The sequence below is a fragment of the Microcaecilia unicolor genome, chromosome 1 (genome assembly GCF_901765095.1).
Source record: "Microcaecilia unicolor chromosome 1, aMicUni1.1, whole genome shotgun sequence".
NCBI classification, from domain to species: Eukaryota; Metazoa; Chordata; class Amphibia; order Gymnophiona; family Siphonopidae; genus Microcaecilia; species Microcaecilia unicolor.
This window is the reverse complement of record NC_044031.1, coordinates 641663000-641681782: the sequence shown is the minus strand read 5'-3', so window position 1 is coordinate 641681782 and position 18783 is coordinate 641663000. Positions and strand designations below refer to the sequence as shown.

The following is an 18783-nucleotide window of genomic DNA, read 5'->3' as shown; positions in this document are numbered from 1 at the left end:
CAAATAAATTCATATACTTTCCACAATGTGATTTTCCGGATTTAATTTGTGATGTGCTATCTCTCACTGTTACCAATAACCTACCCTTCAATTATGGGCTGCTCATGTCTTTGTCAGTGGGCAAACTTACAAAATCAGCAAGGGATCAAATACTTATTTCCACCACTGTATCTGCATATCTACAATTAAAATTTGACTTGTCTTCTCCAATTGAAACCTCACCATTAAATGAAAGCAGCAGCTGGAACAGATGAGTTTGGTTGATCTGGAAAGGCAATAAAACTTACCCCCCTGTTTATTAAGCCGCACGGTAATGCTGACACAGCCCATTCAGAGTGAATGAGCTGTGTCGGCATTAGCGCACAGCAGCCACTAGAGTGGCTTAGCAAACAGGGGGGTTATTCATTTGCATTGGGTTGCCATATTTGAGAATCAGAAAACTTAGGGGTCCTTTTACCAAAGAACAGTAAAAAGTGGCCTTAGTGCCCTTACGTGGGTCTTTCCTACGCGCTAAGACCATTTTTACTGCTGAGGTAAAATGGCAGAATTTCTTGGTTTTTTTTGTGTTAATTTTGCCATTAGCACATGGCCATTAAAACAGTTAGAGTGTGAGCCCTTGCCGCCACCCATTTTGTAGACGGTAAGACTCACATGTTAATCCCAACCTAATCGGTTAGCGTTCCGCAATGTAGCTGCAGTAATCGATTAGAGAGAACACGCCCACTCTCCGCCCTCAGAGATGCCACCATCATGAAAAATTTAATTCTATTTTTCAGCAGGTGGGTACGGCATGCACGTCCCAAAATTATTGCAGAAAGCCTCAGCGCAACCTGTGGTATTCCATTTTTTGCTGTGGTAAGCACATATTAGTGCTTATCGCTGCTTTGTAACTACTACTACTTATCATTTCTATAGCACTACTAGACATACGCAGCGCTGCACACTGGGCATAAAGAGACAGTCCCTGCTCAAAAGAGCTTACAATCTAATTAGGACAGACAAACAGGACAAATAAGAGATAAGAGAATTACTAAGGTGGGAATGATAAAACATGGGTACTGAACAAGTGAATAAGGGTTAGGAGTTAAAAGCAGCATCAAAAATGTGGGCTTTTAGCTTAGATTTGAAGACAGCCAGAGATGGAGCTTGACGTACTGGCTTAGAAAGCCTATTCCAGACATATGGTGCAGCACAATAAAAGGAACGGAGTCTGGAGTTGGCATTGGAAGAGAAGGGTACAGATGAGAGAGATTTACTCAATTGACAGAGTTCCTGGGGAGGAAGAGATAAGAGTGGAGGGGTACTGAGGAGCTGCAGAGTGAATGCACTTGTAAGTCAATAAGGGAAGTTTGAACTGTATGTGAAAACGGATAGGGAGCAAGTGAAGTGACTTGATGAGAGGGCAAATAAGAGCATAGTGACACTGGCAGAATATAAGTCGTGCAGCAGAATTTTAAACAGATTGAAGGGGATAGAGATGGCTTAGTGGAAGACCTGTGAGAAGCAAGTTGCAATTGTCTAAGCGAGGGGTGATAAGAGTGTGGATAAGGGTTAGAGGGCCCCTTATTTTAAAAAGAAAGCAATTTAATCATGTGAATCCATAACAATGAATTTTCAGGAGCAGATTCCATTGCAGTTCAAAATGTGCTGTTCTTTGCCCTATAATTTTTGTTGCAATATATTAAACAATGACACAATGGTGAGAGTTAATGAAAAAGAAAGAATTTATGGCGCTTTTTACAAAGCTGTGCTAACGCTCCCCCCGGCACAGCAAATGCAATAAAGCCCTTTCAATTCCTATGGGCTTCATCGCAATTGCCACACTGGAATTGCTAGCATGGCTTTGTAAAAGAAGTCCTTAATTAGGTACAGATAATAATAAATAAGATCAGGGGGAAAATAAACTTCCTCAACACAACTTAAAATTATAATGATCTTCTTATGAAATATGAATCCTAAATCCTGCTTCATTAACAATGCAAACTTTACTATAAAGGATCTATTGAGAAAAGACAATAGCAGTAATAACCAGAGAGATTAATGGAAAATGTATTCTTTAGCCAAGATCTACAAAGGGGCTTAAGCAACAGAGTTTAACTTGCATGACAACAGATTGCTTTGTACATGAAAAAATGGTATGCTCTCTAATAGCAGTATTTTTATTAGAAAAAAAAGTGAGGGGTCCTATAACTAAGCCGCGTTTGTGCCTATGCGCGTCCAACATGCACCAATTCTGAGCTACTGCACAGGTTTTATAAAATAGCACCTAGGGCTGATGCATACTTAACTCCAAATTGTTGCCAATTAACATCAATTATTGATTGTTGATGGCTCATTAACTAATTAATTTGTGTGCAGCTCATGTAATCTGCCATAGGATCCATTTTATTCCTCTGGGCTCTGCTGCAGGTAACATGTACTAATCTTTAGTAAAAGACCCCCTTAGAGAATTATGCATCCTAAATTGGCCCCTTTGAAAACTTACTAGGGCTGACTGCCTAAATTTATCGCAAAAATTTCACTAAACTCCTAAATTTTGGAGCAAAAAAATGAGTGGCCAAAGGAGTGGATTTAGGGCGTGGGGGAAAATATAGGAGTTTAGCAGTGGTTTTCAGCATTAGGCTCTATAATTAGACTCATTAATCTATGCAAATGAACGGAGTCCTAAATTTATTAGTGTAACTTTTCTGTTCCTAAATTAAGATGAATTTCAGCTGAAAATCTACCCCCCCCCCCCCACCCTCAATATTCAGCTGGTAGTGGTCAGCATTTTAAAGGTACTGATCACCACAAAATGAATTTGACCTGGCTATTTTAATGCTGGAGTGAGAAACAAAAGCACAAGGAGCCATCAAGGGGGGAGCGTCAATTCAAAATGTTCATTGATCAGATCTGACATGGTCCGTCTTTCGGCAAAATTGCCTGTGTCAGGGGTCTGAATAAAAAAATGTATGTATATATATATACATAAAACTTAATACATAAAATGTATGAATAAAAGAATAAAAGAATCACATTGCTAATCATAAAACATTATTGTAAATCATAACCAACAAAATAATACAAGGATGAAATAAAATAAAATAAATAAATAAAGCAAATTAAATGAACAGATAAGTAAATGGAAGCTGCATGCTATTCATGCTCATATTTAATGCTGAGCCTAATCTAGGTACCATCCATTGGATATTTGGGTACTGGTTGGCTGCTGGAAGTTATCCAGATAAATGGTCAATATTCATAGATAACAATCTGGATAAAGTTAGGACAGTCTTTTTGCTGTCCTACTTTTACCTGGAGACATACCTGGTCAGTGGACTGAAAAGCATTGCTAGCTAAGTTAGTCCTGGCGCAACCCTGATTCCATCGCCGGACTGCCCAGACATTAACCTCTGGATTCTATGTAGGTTGCCCAAAGTTGGGTACACAATTTTGGGCAGAGATGTCAGATCTATGTGCAAACTATTTAGCTAATCAAATAACAATCAATTTCAGAGATCGATTGGCATTGATTAGGATTTAGGTGTGGATCTGCCCTGCACCCTATTCTATAACAGGCATGCCTAAATTTCATAGCATGTAACTCCAAAGGGACGTGGCTATGAGTCGATCAAGGGGCATTCCCAGAAGTTAGGCGTAATGTTACAGAATACTATCGATTGACATACTCAACTGCCATAAATTGGGCACCAGCTTTTACACCAGGTTATGGCAGGTTTTTGCAATGCCTAAATGTTGGAGCCCAAAGTTAGGTGCGAAATTGCACTAAGCTAGTATTGATTCAGAGCAGCCTTAACAGAATACAAGCTTGGGGCCCCTTCTACTTCCTAGTATCATCCATTATCTTTTCCTTTAATGTTTTTAGTCTCATGCATTACACCAATTGTCTCTAATGTTTCTCACACTTCACACTAACACTATCTGCTTTTGTCTCACCTAGCATGTAAACCGCACTGAATCCTGAAAAGGGAATATTAGTGGTATACAAGAATTGAATTGAATTTTACAAAGACGCTAGCATGCACTAAACACTAGAGATGCCCATATATTCCTATGGGCGTCTCTAGCGTTTAGCATGTACTAATCATTAGTGTGCGCTAAAAATGCTAGTGCACCTTTGTAAAACACCCCCCTTAGCGCGAATAATCCCAGTGCCTCACTTTGGGCATCATTTATGGAATTCTACCCTAACTGGATAGTCCTGCAGCAAATATTATTTGGCACTAGTTGGTTAAGTGCCTACCTCTCAATATCTACCCTTTAGGTGCTTATGTTTGGCTGAAAATAAGGCACAAATTTAGGAAGCTAAGGAGTCCTTTTACTAAGGTGTGCTAACAGATTTAGCAGGCGCTGACGATTAGCGCACCTTAGTAAAAAGGCTCTCTAATTTAGGAGTCTAAATTTAGAAGCTCAGGAGATCTTTTACAAAGGCGCAGTAGCATTTTTTAGCATTCGCTAGTGATTAGCACGTGTTAAACATTAGAAATGACCATAGGAATATAGGGACATCTCTAGCATTTAGCTCACACTTATTTTTAGCGTGCGCTACAAACACTAACGCGCCTTTGTAAAAGGACCTCTCAGTTTTTTTAAAAAAAAGTATCAGTTCACAAGCTTTAATCTTGTTTTTACAGGTAAGATTTCCTATTATTATTGGGTTGCGTGTACATTAACCTACAAATTAATGCTCGAGATATGTGTAGCATGACCCATAGGAATAAAATGGGCCCTGCTGCAGATAACTCGAGCTAAGCTTTAGTAAACAGGGGGGTTAGGGTCTTCAAATTTAGGGAAAGGTTTTGTTAACAAGTCCAAATATGTTCACCCTGTATGCATTTCTAGCAGAAGCATGTTATATAAAATCCAGAATTGTACCTGTTGACAGTAATCCTGACTCTGAGACCTATGTTGCAATCAATGTTTGTGCTTGCTAAATTTTCCAGCTTCCTGCATCATCTATCTTTCAGTGACATCACTTGGCTCCCAGTTTTTCTTGACGTTATAAAAAGGCCATTTGTGGGCTGTTTGGTACTCTTCAAAATTAAAGATCCATTACTTCTTCAAAAAGCTGAAGCACCAAAACCAGGTGAGTTTTATATGTGTTAGCTCTGCCAAAAATACCCGAATACCCTTAAAAAAACACTCTGTGCCTTTTCATAATGCACAGGTATTTCAAATCAAACTTACTATGCTCTGTGAAGAGCAGCAGTTCTACTAGGATTATACATTTAGGGGCCTTTTACAAAGCCATGGAAAAAAGTGGCCTGTGGTGGTATGGGCACGTGAAATTGCCACGCGCTGAGGACACTTTTTACCCACAGCCAGAACGTCAATTATTTTCAATGGAAGTTGTAAATTATCATTATTATTATTATTATTAATGACATTTATAGCCCGCATTAGCCTGAGTAGAACTCAGGTTCAATGTGGCTTACATAACAATTAGAAAAGCATGAATATGTTCAAAATATATAATGTTAGACTAGTAAAACTTGAGTTAGGAACAAATGTAATTAAATATTTAGGGCCCAGTTTACAAGGGTGCGGCTTAGTGAACAGGGCCCTTGTGATTTAAGCTAGATAATTGAAATATGGAGGAAAAAGGTAAAGGGCAACGGGTTAGCTGGAATACACAGGAGTAGTGGGAGGTGGAATGAGGTAAAACTATTGGCTTAAGGCAATTTACTGCTTGAGCCCTTACCGACGGCTATTTAGGATGCGGTAAGGGCTGATGGGCTAACCCAGCGGTAATCGGACAGCATGTGGCGCTGGCCAATTACCGCTGGGCACGCCTACTCCCTGCCCCCCTGCGCTAGAAAATAGAAAATTATTTTCTGGCCAGGCAATGCCGAGTGGCAAACATAAAACTACTGCAGGGCTCCTGGGTGCGCTCCATGTTAGTGCTGTTTTGCCTTGTGCTACCCATGTGGTAGCCCTACTGTGGCTTTGTAAAAGGACCCCTTAAGGATTTAAAACAACTCTTACTTTTCCATAAGAAAAGCAGCAGAAAACCAGTTTAAAACATTTGTTGCTTATTAATTTCTACGAGAATATTTATATAATATCCTAAAAGAAAATAGACATTATTTGTAACTATCGTTTTTCTATAAGAAAGTCTTTAAAACATTAGACAGAAGTTGTCTGTATGACTTACAGATCAGCATGCTAATTATAATAGTGAATATGTAGAGGTGTGCTGGGGATCACTTGTTCTCTATTGAGCTTAGGATGAGAAGTAATAGGTCTAAATTGCAGCGGAGGAGATGCAGTGTGGACATGCAGATAAACTGAACTTCACTGAAAGAGTTTGCCTAGAGGCAGTGGTGTGCTGGTAAATTTTTAACAGGCTATTTCCCAGAGTATAGGAGCCCTGCAAATTGGGAAGGGGGGCACAGAAGTGGATAGATGCCCCCTCCAAAAAAAAATTACAGAGCTGGCTATACCCAGGGAGAGAGCCTGGGGGGCAATGCATTACTCTCTCAAAAAAAAAAAAAGATTTTAAATGCTCCCAGGTTCCAATCTAATTCATGTTTAATGTGGGATAAAATGCCATAAATAAGTAAATAAATAGATAGAAACTCTGAATGTTGAGCACCTGATTTTCATAACATGATGTCTGCTTTACAAGCCTTTTACCAGGAGAAAAAGAAAATCTCTGCACTAATATAATAGGGTTAGGGCTTCCCTATAACCAGCTCCTCCAAATGACACACCGATTATGATTTATAACAAATTACTACTCTACCTATGAAAAGTTCTTCCTTTATTATACTTCCTCTGTGTACATCCGTATGCACAAGTCGGCATGTTTAAAAATGCAGCTTCTTTTTTTACAGTATCTTCCCCACGATCCCCACCCCAACTACCTATTCCAGACCTCCTCCCCGCTCCCCTGGTCCCTCGAGCCACAAGGTCCCAGTGCATACCTGAAGGCAGCCACCCTGGTGGTCTAGTGGATTCTTCAGTGCAGGAGAGATCCCCAGTCTTTCCTGCCCGCTTCTGGCACTACCACTCCCGCTGCTGTATTGCTCTTTAAAATGACTGCTGAGACTTACAAGGGCGGTCTCGCGAGACTTCAGTATGTAATTCTGCTGCTGATATCATTTTTTTATCTCCCTAGAAATGAAAATCCCTTTCTTCCTGTGTCTTCTGTGCCTCATTTTCTTCGTTGAAGGTAGGTATACATTACACCCAAAGCACCTGCAGTAACATATTTTAATTCCGATGTTATTTTATCTATAATTATCATGTCATGGTATGTAGAAAAAGTGATACATAGTAACATAGTAACATAGTAGATGACGGCAGAAAAAGACCTGCACGGTCCATCCAGTCTGCCCAAGAAGATAAATTCATATGTGCTACTTTTTTTATTTGTACTGTCCTCTTCAGTGCACAGACCGTATAAGTCTGGCCAGCCCTATCCCCGCCTCCCAACCACCAACCCCGCCTCCCAACCACCAGCTCTGGCACAGACCATATAAGTCTGCCCAGCACTATCCCTGCCACCCACCACCGGCTCTATACCTCAGAGATAGAAGAATATTTTACCGCTGATTTAATTTGATTAAGAATAAAATAAAATCTAGAATGGCTGAACATTTTAACCAAGTGGTATAAATTAGACTAGTTTACTAATCTCTAGTTTACTCTGTCTGTTGAGGGATAAAATATGGTACAGGAAACTACTCACCTGCAAAATATATTCAATATGTTTTTTATTTTTAATTTGTTATGCTGTAATGTTTAGTTTAAGCCCCTGATGCAACCTCTAGGAAGGCGAAATGAGGAGACATTGGGCATTGTATGTTCCAGACTGAGTGAAATAAATTTTGTTCAACGTAGTAGATGACAGCAGATAAAGACCTGTATGGTCCATCCAGTCTGCCCAACAAGATAAACTCATTACATATGGTATGTGATACTTCATATGTATACCTGGTCTTGATTTATCCTTGCCATTTTCAGGGCATAGACTGTAGAAGTCTACCCAGCACTGTACTTGTTCTAAAAATTCTGAATTTAATGCCGAAGCCCCTGAAAAGTCAATCCTGCCCATCCAAATCTATTCAACCACGATTAGGGCACAGACCATAGAAGTCTGCCCAGCACTGGTCATTTTCTCCAACTTCTGAAGCTGAATCTGCCCAGCCACAATCAGAGCGCAGACTGTAAAAGCTTGCCCAGTACTGGCTTTGCTTCCCAATTGCCAGTGTTGCTTTCAAACCTCCGCTAAGCTTCTGTAGATCCATTCATTCTAAACAGGATTCCTTTGTGTTTATCCCACATCTTTTTGAATTCCATTACCATTTTCATCTCCACCACCTCCCACAGGAGGGCATTCTAGGTATCTACCACACTGTCCTTGAAAAAAATGCTTCCTGATGTTATTCCTCTGTCTGCCCCCTTTCAACCTCAATTCATGTCCTCTAGTTTTAGTGCCTTCCCGTCTCAGGAAAAAGTTTGTTTGCGGATTAATAGCTTTCAAATATTTAAACGTCTGTATCATATCACACCTGTTTCTCCCTTCCTCCAGTGTATACATGTTCAGGTCAATAACAGGCTTATTTTCGAAAGGGCGCCCATCTTTCGACACAAATCGGGAGATGGGCGTCCTTCTCTCAGGGTCGCCCAAATCGGAATAATCAAAAGCCGATTTTGGGCATCCCCAACTGCTTTCCGTCGCGGGGACAGCCAAAGTTCCCGGGCATGTTGGAGGCGTAGTGAAGGCAGGACTGGGGCATGCCTAACAGATGGGTGTCCTCGAGGGATAATGGAAAAAAGAAGGGCGTCCCTGATGAGCACTTGGGCGACTTACTTTGTCCATTTTTTCTTATGACCAGGCCTCAAAAAGGTGCCAAAACTGACCAGATGACCACCAAAAAGAATCGGGGATGACCTCCCCTGACTCCCCCAGTGGTCACTAACCACCTCCCACCAGAAAAAAAACTTTAAAAACTTTTTTTGCCAGCCTGAAATGTCATACTGAGGTCCATTGCAGCAGTATGCAGGTCCCTGGGGGGGAGGTATGTGTGTGTCAGCGGAGACATAGCAAAAGCGTAGGCGTCCTTCTTTCAAATATTTTAGAGGTCCTGAACTGCCCCCCCTCCCACACACACACAGGGATGGCCAAATTTCAAGGGAGTGGAGTGAACTGGAGGAGTGGCATAGTGGTTAGAGCACTGGTCTTGTAATCCAGAGGTGGCCAGTTTAAATCCCACTGATGCTACTTGTGATCCAAAATCCAAACAAATAAAGAGAGTGTCAGAGGCATAGCAAAGGCATGGACATTCTTCTCACAGAAACATCCACATTTTGGACGTCCTTCACCCATACTCTAAAAAAAAAAAAGACCTGACGAGCTCTTGGACATCTTCACCTGGACTTGTATTTTTCTAAGGTTGTAGATGGCAATTTATTTAAGGTTGTAGACCGCTGTTATACACGCAGCTTGTCTGCATGTATGAAGCTATCTTTGGCATGCGCAGAGCAGCCACGCGTAATGCTTGGCTGCTGTGCACTGGCTTCCCCTCCTTAGGAAGGAAATACAGTGAGCAGCTCATTTGCATGCAATTTCCTTCATGCATGTCCATTCCTTTCCGAATCGCTAAGGGATTGCTAAGGGAAGGGCTTTTTCCGTTCAGTTAGTGCATCAATTAGTCCACTGCAGTGCCCCCTAGGGTGCCCGGTTGGTGTCCTGGCATGTCAGGGGGACCAGTGCATTATGAATGCTGGCTCCTCCCATGACCAAATGAGTTGGATTTGGTCGTTTTTGAGATGGGCATCCTCGGTTTCCATTATCGCCGAAAACCGGTGACAACCATCTCTAAGGTCGACCATCTCAACATTTAGGTCGACCATCTCTAAGGTCGACCTAAATGTTGAGATTTGGGCACCCCCGACCGTATTATCGAAACGAAAGATGGACGCCCATCTTGTTTTGATAATAAGGGTTTGGGTTTCCCCAGTCCTTCACAGGGACGTCCTGTGAGGACGCCCTCAGGAAAACTTGGGCCCCCCGTTCGATTATGCCCCTCCATGTCTCTCCTTGTTCATCTTGCAACGCAAATCCCATACCATTTCCATCGCTTTTCTTTGAACTACTTCAAGTCTTTTTACATCCTTAGTAAGATATGGCCTCCAAAACTGAACACAATACTCCAAGTGGAGCCTCACCAGTGATTTGTAGAGAGGCATCAACACATCCTTTCTTCTACTGGTTATACCCCTCTCTATGCAGCCTAGCATCCAACTGGCCACGGCCATGGCCACTGCCTTGTCACATTATTTCATCACCTTCAGATCCTCTGACACCATCACCCCAAGGTTCCTCTCCTGAGCTGAGCTTACCAGCACCCCAAGTGGATTTCAGCACCCCAAGTGCATCACTCTGTACTTCTTGGCATTATATTTTAACTTATTATTGTATCTATTATATGGCTGCATACTTGTTTTTTTGAGAACTCTCTAACCTATATTTAGCAAGTACAACTAATTCTACTTTTCTTTTAATAAGGAAAAGGCTTCAGATGCTCGGCTAATCTTTGTAAGTTCTTTAATATGAACATGCCGTGCAAACATCCTCATTAACCGAAAAACCTCCTCTTCTTCAAAGTTTTTCTATTTTATTTCATTATGGTATTTTTACTACTTTTTTTCTTTTTAATGCAATCTATTCATTTATGCTGTTCTTGTAGAACCTCTGTGACAGACAGTAAGGACACTTAAATCACATCTTAATTTAAATTCTTTAAGTAGTGCTTTAAGTGTCCTTACTGTCTGTTACAGAGGTTTTACAAGAACAACATAAATGAATAGATTGCATAAAAAAATAAAAAAAGTAGTAAAAAATACAATAATGAAATAAAATAGAAAAACTTTGAAGAAGAAGAGGTTTTTCGGCTAATGAGGAAGTTAAATACATAAGTATTGCCATACTGGGAAAGACCAAAGGTCCATCAAGCCCAGCATCCTGTTTCCAAAAGTGGCCAATCCAGGTCACAAATACCTGGCAAGATACCAAAAAAGTACAAAACTTTCTATACTGCTAATCCCAGAAATAGTGGATTTCCCCCAAGTCCATATAATAATGGTCTATGGACTTTTTTTTTAGGAAGCCATCCAAACCTTTTTTAAACTCTGCTAAGCTAACCACCTTTACCACATTCTCTGGCAATGAATTCCAGAGTTTAATTACATGTTGAGTTAAGAAAAACTTTCTCCGATCGCATGCCCCCTAGTCCTACTATTTTTGGAAAGCGTAAACAGACGCTTCACATCTACCCGTTCCACTCCACTCATTATTTTATAGACCTCTATCATATCTCCCCTCAGCCACCTCTTCTCCAAGCTGAAGAGCCCTAGCTGCTTTAGCCTTTCCTCATAGGGAATCCGTCCCATCACCTTTATCATTTTCGTCGCCCTTCTCTGCACCTTTTCTAATTCCACTATATCTTATTTGAGATGCAGTGTCAAGAATTGAACACAATATTCGAGGTGCGGTCACACCATGGTGCGATACAAAGGCATTATAACATTCTCATTTTTGTTTTCCATTCCTTTCCTAATAATACCTAACATTCTGTTTGCTTTCTTAGCCACAGCAGCACACTGAGCAGAAAGTTTCAACGTATCATCAACGACGACACCTAGATCCCTTTCTTTGTCTGTGACTCCTAATCCACGCTCTTATCACCTCTCGCTTAGACTATTGCAATTTGCTTCTCACAGGTCTCCCACTTAGCCATCTCTCTCCTCTTCAGTCTGTTCAAAATTCTGCTGCACGACTAATATTCCACCAGGGTCGTTATGCTCATATTAGCCCTCTCCTCAAGTCACTTCACTGGCTTCCTATCCGTTTCCGCATACAGTTCATACTCCTCTTATTGACCTATAAGTGCAATCACTCTGCAGCTCCTCAGTACCTCTCCACTCTTATCTCTCTCTACATTCCTCCCTGGGAACACCATTCACTGGGTAAATCTCTCTTATCTGCACCCTTCTCCTCCACTGCTAACTCCAGACTCCGTTCCTTTTATCTTGCTGCACCATATGCCTGGAATAGACTTCCTGAGCCGGTATGTCAAGCTCCATCTCTGACCGTCTTCAAATCTAAACTAAAAGCCCACCTTTTTGATGCTGCTTTTAACTCCTAACCCTTGTTCACTTGTTCAGAACCCTTATTTTGTCATCCTCACTTTAATATTCCCTTATCTCTTGTTTGTCCTGTTTGTCTGTCTAAATTAGATTGTAAGCTCTGTCGAGCAGGGACTGTCTCTTCATGTTCAAGTGTACAGCGCTGCATACGTCTAGTAGCGCTACAGAAATGATAAGTAGTAGTAGTAACCTTGCATGACATAGCTATAATTCGGGGTCCTTTTTCCCACATGTATCAGTTTGCACTTGCTCACATTAAACATCATCTGCCATTTAGACGCCCAGTCTCCCAGTCTCGTAAGGTCCCCTTGTAATTTTTCACAATCCTCCTGTGATTTAATGACTTTGAATAACTTTGTGTCATCATCAAATTTAATTACCTCACTAGTTACTCCCATCTCTAGATCATTTATAAATAGTTAAAAAGCAACGGCCCCCGCACAGACCCCTGAGGAACCCCACTAACTATCATTCTCCATTGAGAATAATGACCATTTAACCCTACTCTCTGTTTTCTATCTTTTAACCAGTTTTTAATCCATAATAGAACACTACCTCCTATCCCATGACTCTCCAATTTCCTCTGGAGTCTTTCATGAGGTACCTTATCAAACGCCTTCTGAAAATCCAGATACACAAAGTTCGCACGGCATGTTCATATTAAAGAATTCACAAAGATTAGCCGAGCATCTGAAGCCTTTTCCTCCTTATTAAAAGAAAAGTAGAATTAGTTGTACTTGCTAAATATAGATTATATTTAACTCACCAGATACTTGACCATTCTTCTAAAGTTTCAAGATCCCTTCTTATGGTTTCTACTCCCTCCAAGGTATCCACTCTATTGGCTATCTTCGTATCATCCGCAAAAAGGCAAACTTTTCCTTCCAGTCCTTCAGTAATGTCTCTTACAAATATAGTAAATAGAATTAGCCCAGCACCGACCCCTGAAGCACTCCACTATTACCTTTCTTTTTACAGAGTGGATTCCATTTAACACCACCCTCCGCCACCTGTCGGTCAACCAGTTTTCCTATCCAGTTCACCACTTTAGGTCCTAAGTTCAGCCCTCTCAGCTTATTCAGGAGTCTTCTTTGAGGGACCATATCAAAGGCTTTGATGAAATCTAAGTAGATTACATCTAGTGCACATCCTTCATCCAGCTCTTTGGTCACCCAGTCTAAGAATTCAATCAGATTCGTTTGGCAGGATTTTCCTTTGGTAAAGCCATGTTGCCCTGGATCCTGTAACCCATTGGCTTCTAGAAAGTCCATTATCGTTTCCTTTAGCAGTGACTCCATTATTTTTCCTACCACCAATGTAGTTTCTCACGTCTTCCCTGTCTCCGCTTTTGTGAAGAGGGACCACATCAGCTCATTTCCAGTCCTGAGAAACTTCTCCCATCTCTAAAGATATAATAAATAACTTCTTAAGAGGTCCCACTAAAACTTCTCTGAGCTTCCTCAGTTCCCTGAAATGTATTCCATTTGGCCCCATAGCTTTGTCCTCTTCCAGATTCTCAAGCTGTTTATAAATATTCTTCCATGAACAGCACAATATCCATTCCATTACCAGATATTCCCTTGGCAGCCGACCACGGTCCTTCTCCAGGACTTTCTTCCGTGAACACCGAAGAGAAGTATTTGTTTAGCACGCTTGCTTTATCCTCATCATTCTCCATATAGCCATTTTCAGCATCTTTCAGTCTTGTAATTCCATTCCTGTCTTTTCTCCTTTATCCAATATATCTGAAAAAGGTCTTGTCACCTCTCTTAACACTTTTAGCCATTTCTTCTTCCACCTGCGCTTTTTCTAGCTGTATTGCCCTCTCCACTTCTTTGAGTTTAAGCCGATAATCTTTTCCATGATCTTCTTGTTGCGTTCTTCTGTATTTCTAGAACAAAGCCTCTTTTGCCCTTATTTTTCCAGCCACTTGTTTGGAGAACCAAATAGGCTTCCTGTTTCTCTTGTTTTTGTTTCCTTTCCTTGTGTAAAGATCAGTTGCCATATGTGTAGCAGCTTTCAGCTTGGACCACTGGGCTTCCACTTCACCTATGATTTCCTACGCCATAAGTTCCATCTTCAGGTATTCCCCCATTTTACCAAAATCAGTACATCTGAAATCCAGTACTTTGAGTTTAGTACGTCCGCATTCCGCTTTTGCTTTTATATCAAACCATATCATGTGATATTCACTATTACATAGGTAGGCACCCACATGGACATTGGAAACACTTCATTTGTGAGCACTAGATCCGGTGTCAACCCTTCCCTCATAGCTTCAGTCACCATTTATCTGAGCAAGGTGCTTTGACAGGCATATACAATCTCCCTACTTCTTTCCAATTCTGACGATGGGAAGTTCCGATCCACGTCAGATAAGTTGAAATCTCCTCCCCTTTCAAACCAAGCTTATGAATATCTTCTATCAGATCCTTGTCCAGCTTCTCCACTTGTGCCAGAGGTCTGTAGACAACACCCATGTGGATACAGGTTCCCTCTTCTCTTTCCAGGATGATCCATATAGCTTCTTCCGTTCCCCAGGTTCTCCACATTTCAGCCGCTCTGATATTGTTTTTCACATACAGCGCCACACCTCCACCTCTTGGGTCCTCTCTATCCTTCCTAAAACATTATATCCTGTAGGGTCACATCCCATTCATAGGAATCATTGAACCATGTCTCTGTAACAGTAACAATGTCCAGGGTTTCCTCAAACATCAGGGCTTGCAAATCTTGAACTTACTTAGACTATGAGCATTTGGTCTCATTGCTTTCAGTGTGCTGAGTTTGGAAGATTTTCTGTATTTACTTTACCTTTCCCTCTACAATCATGTTTTTTTTTCTGAGGGTGACTTTCTGAATTCCCTTGTTTCCTTTTGTTACCCCCATCCTCTAGTTTAAATGCCTAGAATCATACCATCTGAATTTTGTCCCCAAGGATCCTTTTTTCCTGTCACAGAAAGATGTAGCCCATCATTACAGAATAGTCTGTTATTTTTCCACATATTACCCCTATGTATCTAAAACCTTCTTTACACCAAGATTCGTGCCACATTGAATTCCTCTGTTTTACGTAGTCTTTCTTCTCCCTTCCCACATGTAGGAATTCAGGGGCATAGCCAGACCTTGCAGTGGGAGGGCACATTTTGGTCTACCATCCCCCGCCCACCGCCGGCCTCCACCCACTGCCGCAGCAAATACCTTGCTGCGTTGTCCAGCGCCGGTCTCCAGCGCCTCCGTGTTGCCTGCCCTGCTCTGTCTTCCCCTCACGTCCTGCCTGCTCCTTTTAGTGAAATTGAGCCATGCCGGATATGAGGGGAAGACAGAGGAGGACCGGCGCTGGATAATGCTTCAACTGGCATGGGTTGGGGCGCCTGCCAGCAAAACCAGGGGCCCAGAGGAAAAATTTTTTTGGGGGGGGGGGGGCCCAGGCCCCCATGGCCCCACCAAGCTACGCCACTGTAGGAATTACTTCAGAAAAAGCTGCAGTCTGAACCAAAGACTTCAGTCTCTCCCCAAGCTTCTGGAAGGCTCTCTGTGCTCCAAACTTGTTATTATTGGCCAGGTCATTTGTCCCCAGGTGGATTACAACATCATTATTAGAATCCTTACTCTCTTCTCGGATCACGTTCACTATTTGATTGGTACCTCGGGTAGCTGAGGATCCTGGAAGGCATTTCACTAGGTTGGGACCCTTGAACTGTGTTCCTAAGTTAATGCCTCTGATACTAGAGGATCTTACAGAAAGAATTTTCTGCTTTTACTGATCTGACTTTGTTTTTTTGCTTCTTGTGAACTTCTTGATTATCTATGCTAGCACTGACACTAAGAGCCCTGTTTACTAAAGCGCATTAGTGTTTTTAATGCGCCTACAAGTAGCGCGCATGCTAACTGTGTAGGCGCCTATAGGGATATTGTAGGCGCCTACACAGTTAACGCGCATACATGGTTAACGCACGTTTAAAATGTTAAAGCGCCTATAGCGTGGCTTAGTAAACAGGGCCCTAAATTTTGCTGGTGCCCTCATAGTGCAGCCAGATTTAGGTGCCACACTTCAGGCATGAAAACTGAGGTAAAGTACCAAAATAGCACCAAAACCAGGGTAAACGGCAGTTAGGCAGCTAAGTGCAGTTAAGCACTATTCTATAACATATTTGTTGAACAAGCTTGTGAAAAGCATATATAAATAATGTTGTTGATGCATGCTATTTCCCATGGTAGAAGATGTTCTTCTATTTTCTATCGTGGGGGGCATTCCTGGTGGTAATCGGCAGCATGGCCATATTAGTGCGTAATAACTGATTACCGCACAAGTAGCGTGTGAGCCCTTACCACTAGGTCAATTGATGGTGGTAAGTGCTCAGGCAGTAAATAACCGTGCACTACTTTGAATTTTAATGCACAGCCATTTCCTACCCCACTAAGAAAAGCCTTTTATTCCCAGCCGTAGTAAAAAATGGCCCAACATGTGCCAAATTCACACATCCAGACTACCACAGGCTACTTGTTACCACAGCTTAGTAAAAGGGCCCCTAAATAACACTGGCTATACATACTATAGCAGGACATGTTTACCCACTCCTACCCTAGCTAAGATAATGTTCAAGCACTTTTCTGACCTCATTTGCAACTTTCTTTCAATTAATCCCCCTATTTTCTTACTTCTGTTTCTCTATCTTATTTCTCTATATGTTCTTTGCTTATACCCTAAGCTGTTTATAAAAATATTTTACTACGTATTTTGTTGGCACTGAAATGTAGCATACTATGCCATACTTTGGAAAAACGAAATACGAAAGCGCCAAACCCCTAAGAGAAAAACTACACTGGCTCCCACTTAAAGAACGAATTGCATTCAAAATTTGCACCCTGGTCCATAAAATCGTTCACAGTGAAGCCCCGATCTATATGTCAGATCTCATAGACCCGCCAACCCAGAACGCAAAAAGGTCAGCATGCACATTCTTGAATCTACACTACCCCAGCTGCAAAGGACCTAAATACAAATCAACATATGCATCCACTTCACCTACCGTGTTTCCCCGAAAATAAGACCTACCGGGGTTTTCCTGCAAATTTAAAATATAAGACATCCCCCCAAAAGTAAGACCTACCAAACTTTTTTTTTAAGCAGGGCCACCGAGAGCCACCTGAGGTGGCCCCCCCCCACCCGAGGTCGCCGGGCCCCCCCTCTGTCGCTCCCGGAACTAACCTGAAGCTCCTTTCACCTTCGCAAGTTCGGATTCGAAACAGCAGTGCAGCAGGGCAGACCTCTCCTTCCTTCCGTGTCCCGCCCTCGCCTGATGTAACGTAACGTCAGGCGAGGGCGGGACATGGAAGGAAGGAGAGGTCTGCCCTGCTGCGCTGCTGCTTGCTGCTCCGAATCCGAACTTGAGAAGGTGAAAGGAGCTTCAGGTTAGTTCCGGGAGCGACGGAGGGGGGGCCCGGCGACCTTGGGTGGGGGGGGCGCGACCTCGGGTGGGGGGGCCACCGATGTTTCCCAGAAAATAAGACATCCCCCCGAAATAAGACCTAGCGCGTTTTGGGGAGGAAAAATAAATATAAGACAGTATCTTATTTCGGGGAAACACGGTACATAAGCACACAACCATGGAACGCACTACCAAATGTTATAAAAACAATGCATGACCTAACATTCTTCCGAAAACTACTAAAAACCAACCTGTTCAAAAAGCATACCACAATGATCCATCCTAAATACTAGAAAACGAAACTCCACCAAAACTAGACAAAACAGAACTCTCTACACCTGACTACTTCATTGAACTCTACACATTACTCACTACCACTCTACTTCTCATGCAGGATATGAACTTTCTATATTTCATCATCTAACTTACTTTATAACCTACTCTATTATTTATGATCTTAATGCAAAACTACTTTGTAATTTACCTTATCATTTATTGAACTCTAATGCAATATCACTTTGTATTTCTCAACCTGGAACAGCGATCGCACTCCGGCACAATGTAAGCCACATTGAGCCTGCAATAGGTGGGGAAATGTGGGATACAAATGCAACAAATAAATAAATAAATACTTTTTATTGTTTGAATATTTTTACTGCTGTAATTGTCTAATGCTTATGTTTGACTTATTCTTGCTGTACACCGCCTTGAGTGAATTCTTTCAAAAAGGCAGAATATAAATCCTAATATATAAATAAATAAATACAATAAACTTGGCACCTAAGGGGGTCTTTTTCTAAGCTGCGGTAGCCTTTTTAGCTTGTGGTAGAAATCAGTTGGCAGTAAACACCAAGACACCCATTATATTCCTATGGGTATTGTTATGATTGGGGTCTGAACCCCCTCTCAAACTTACCTCTTTCCTGGGGGTCAGCTTCTAGCTGGCTTCTGTTTCTTTTCTCGGTCCTTTCTGAGCTGGCTCTGTCTCTCTGTGCTGGCAGCTTCCAGCAGCATGGCTCTAATTGTTCACTATACTGCACCTGTGTGTGTGTTGCCTGAGTTGCTCTACCTCTCTTTGGGTGTACTGGCTTCAAGTGCTTCACAGTGTTGCATTGGTGTGGGTTGGGCCTCTCTGGGTCAGTGTGCTTTTGCCTAGGTCTAGGGAGTGTGGACATCATCAGGGAGGGCCTTGATA

At 41.9% G+C, this 18783-nt stretch overlaps 1 protein-coding gene across 3 annotated transcripts in view; it reads left to right on the top strand.

Annotated features, from left to right (window-relative positions):
• LOC115482271 (lectin-like) overlaps positions 1 to 18783 on the top strand; it is a 58337-nt gene that overhangs the window by 13045 nt on the left and 26509 nt on the right. For 2 of the 3 annotated variants that reach the window (XM_030221940.1, XM_030221946.1), the window contains exons 2-3: positions 4944 to 5086; positions 7121 to 7174. The gene's annotated coding sequence lies outside the window, so the exon portion shown is untranslated. The remainder of the gene's footprint in view (positions 1 to 4943; positions 5087 to 7120; positions 7175 to 18783) is intronic. The other variant, XM_030221952.1, reaches the window with a different exon arrangement.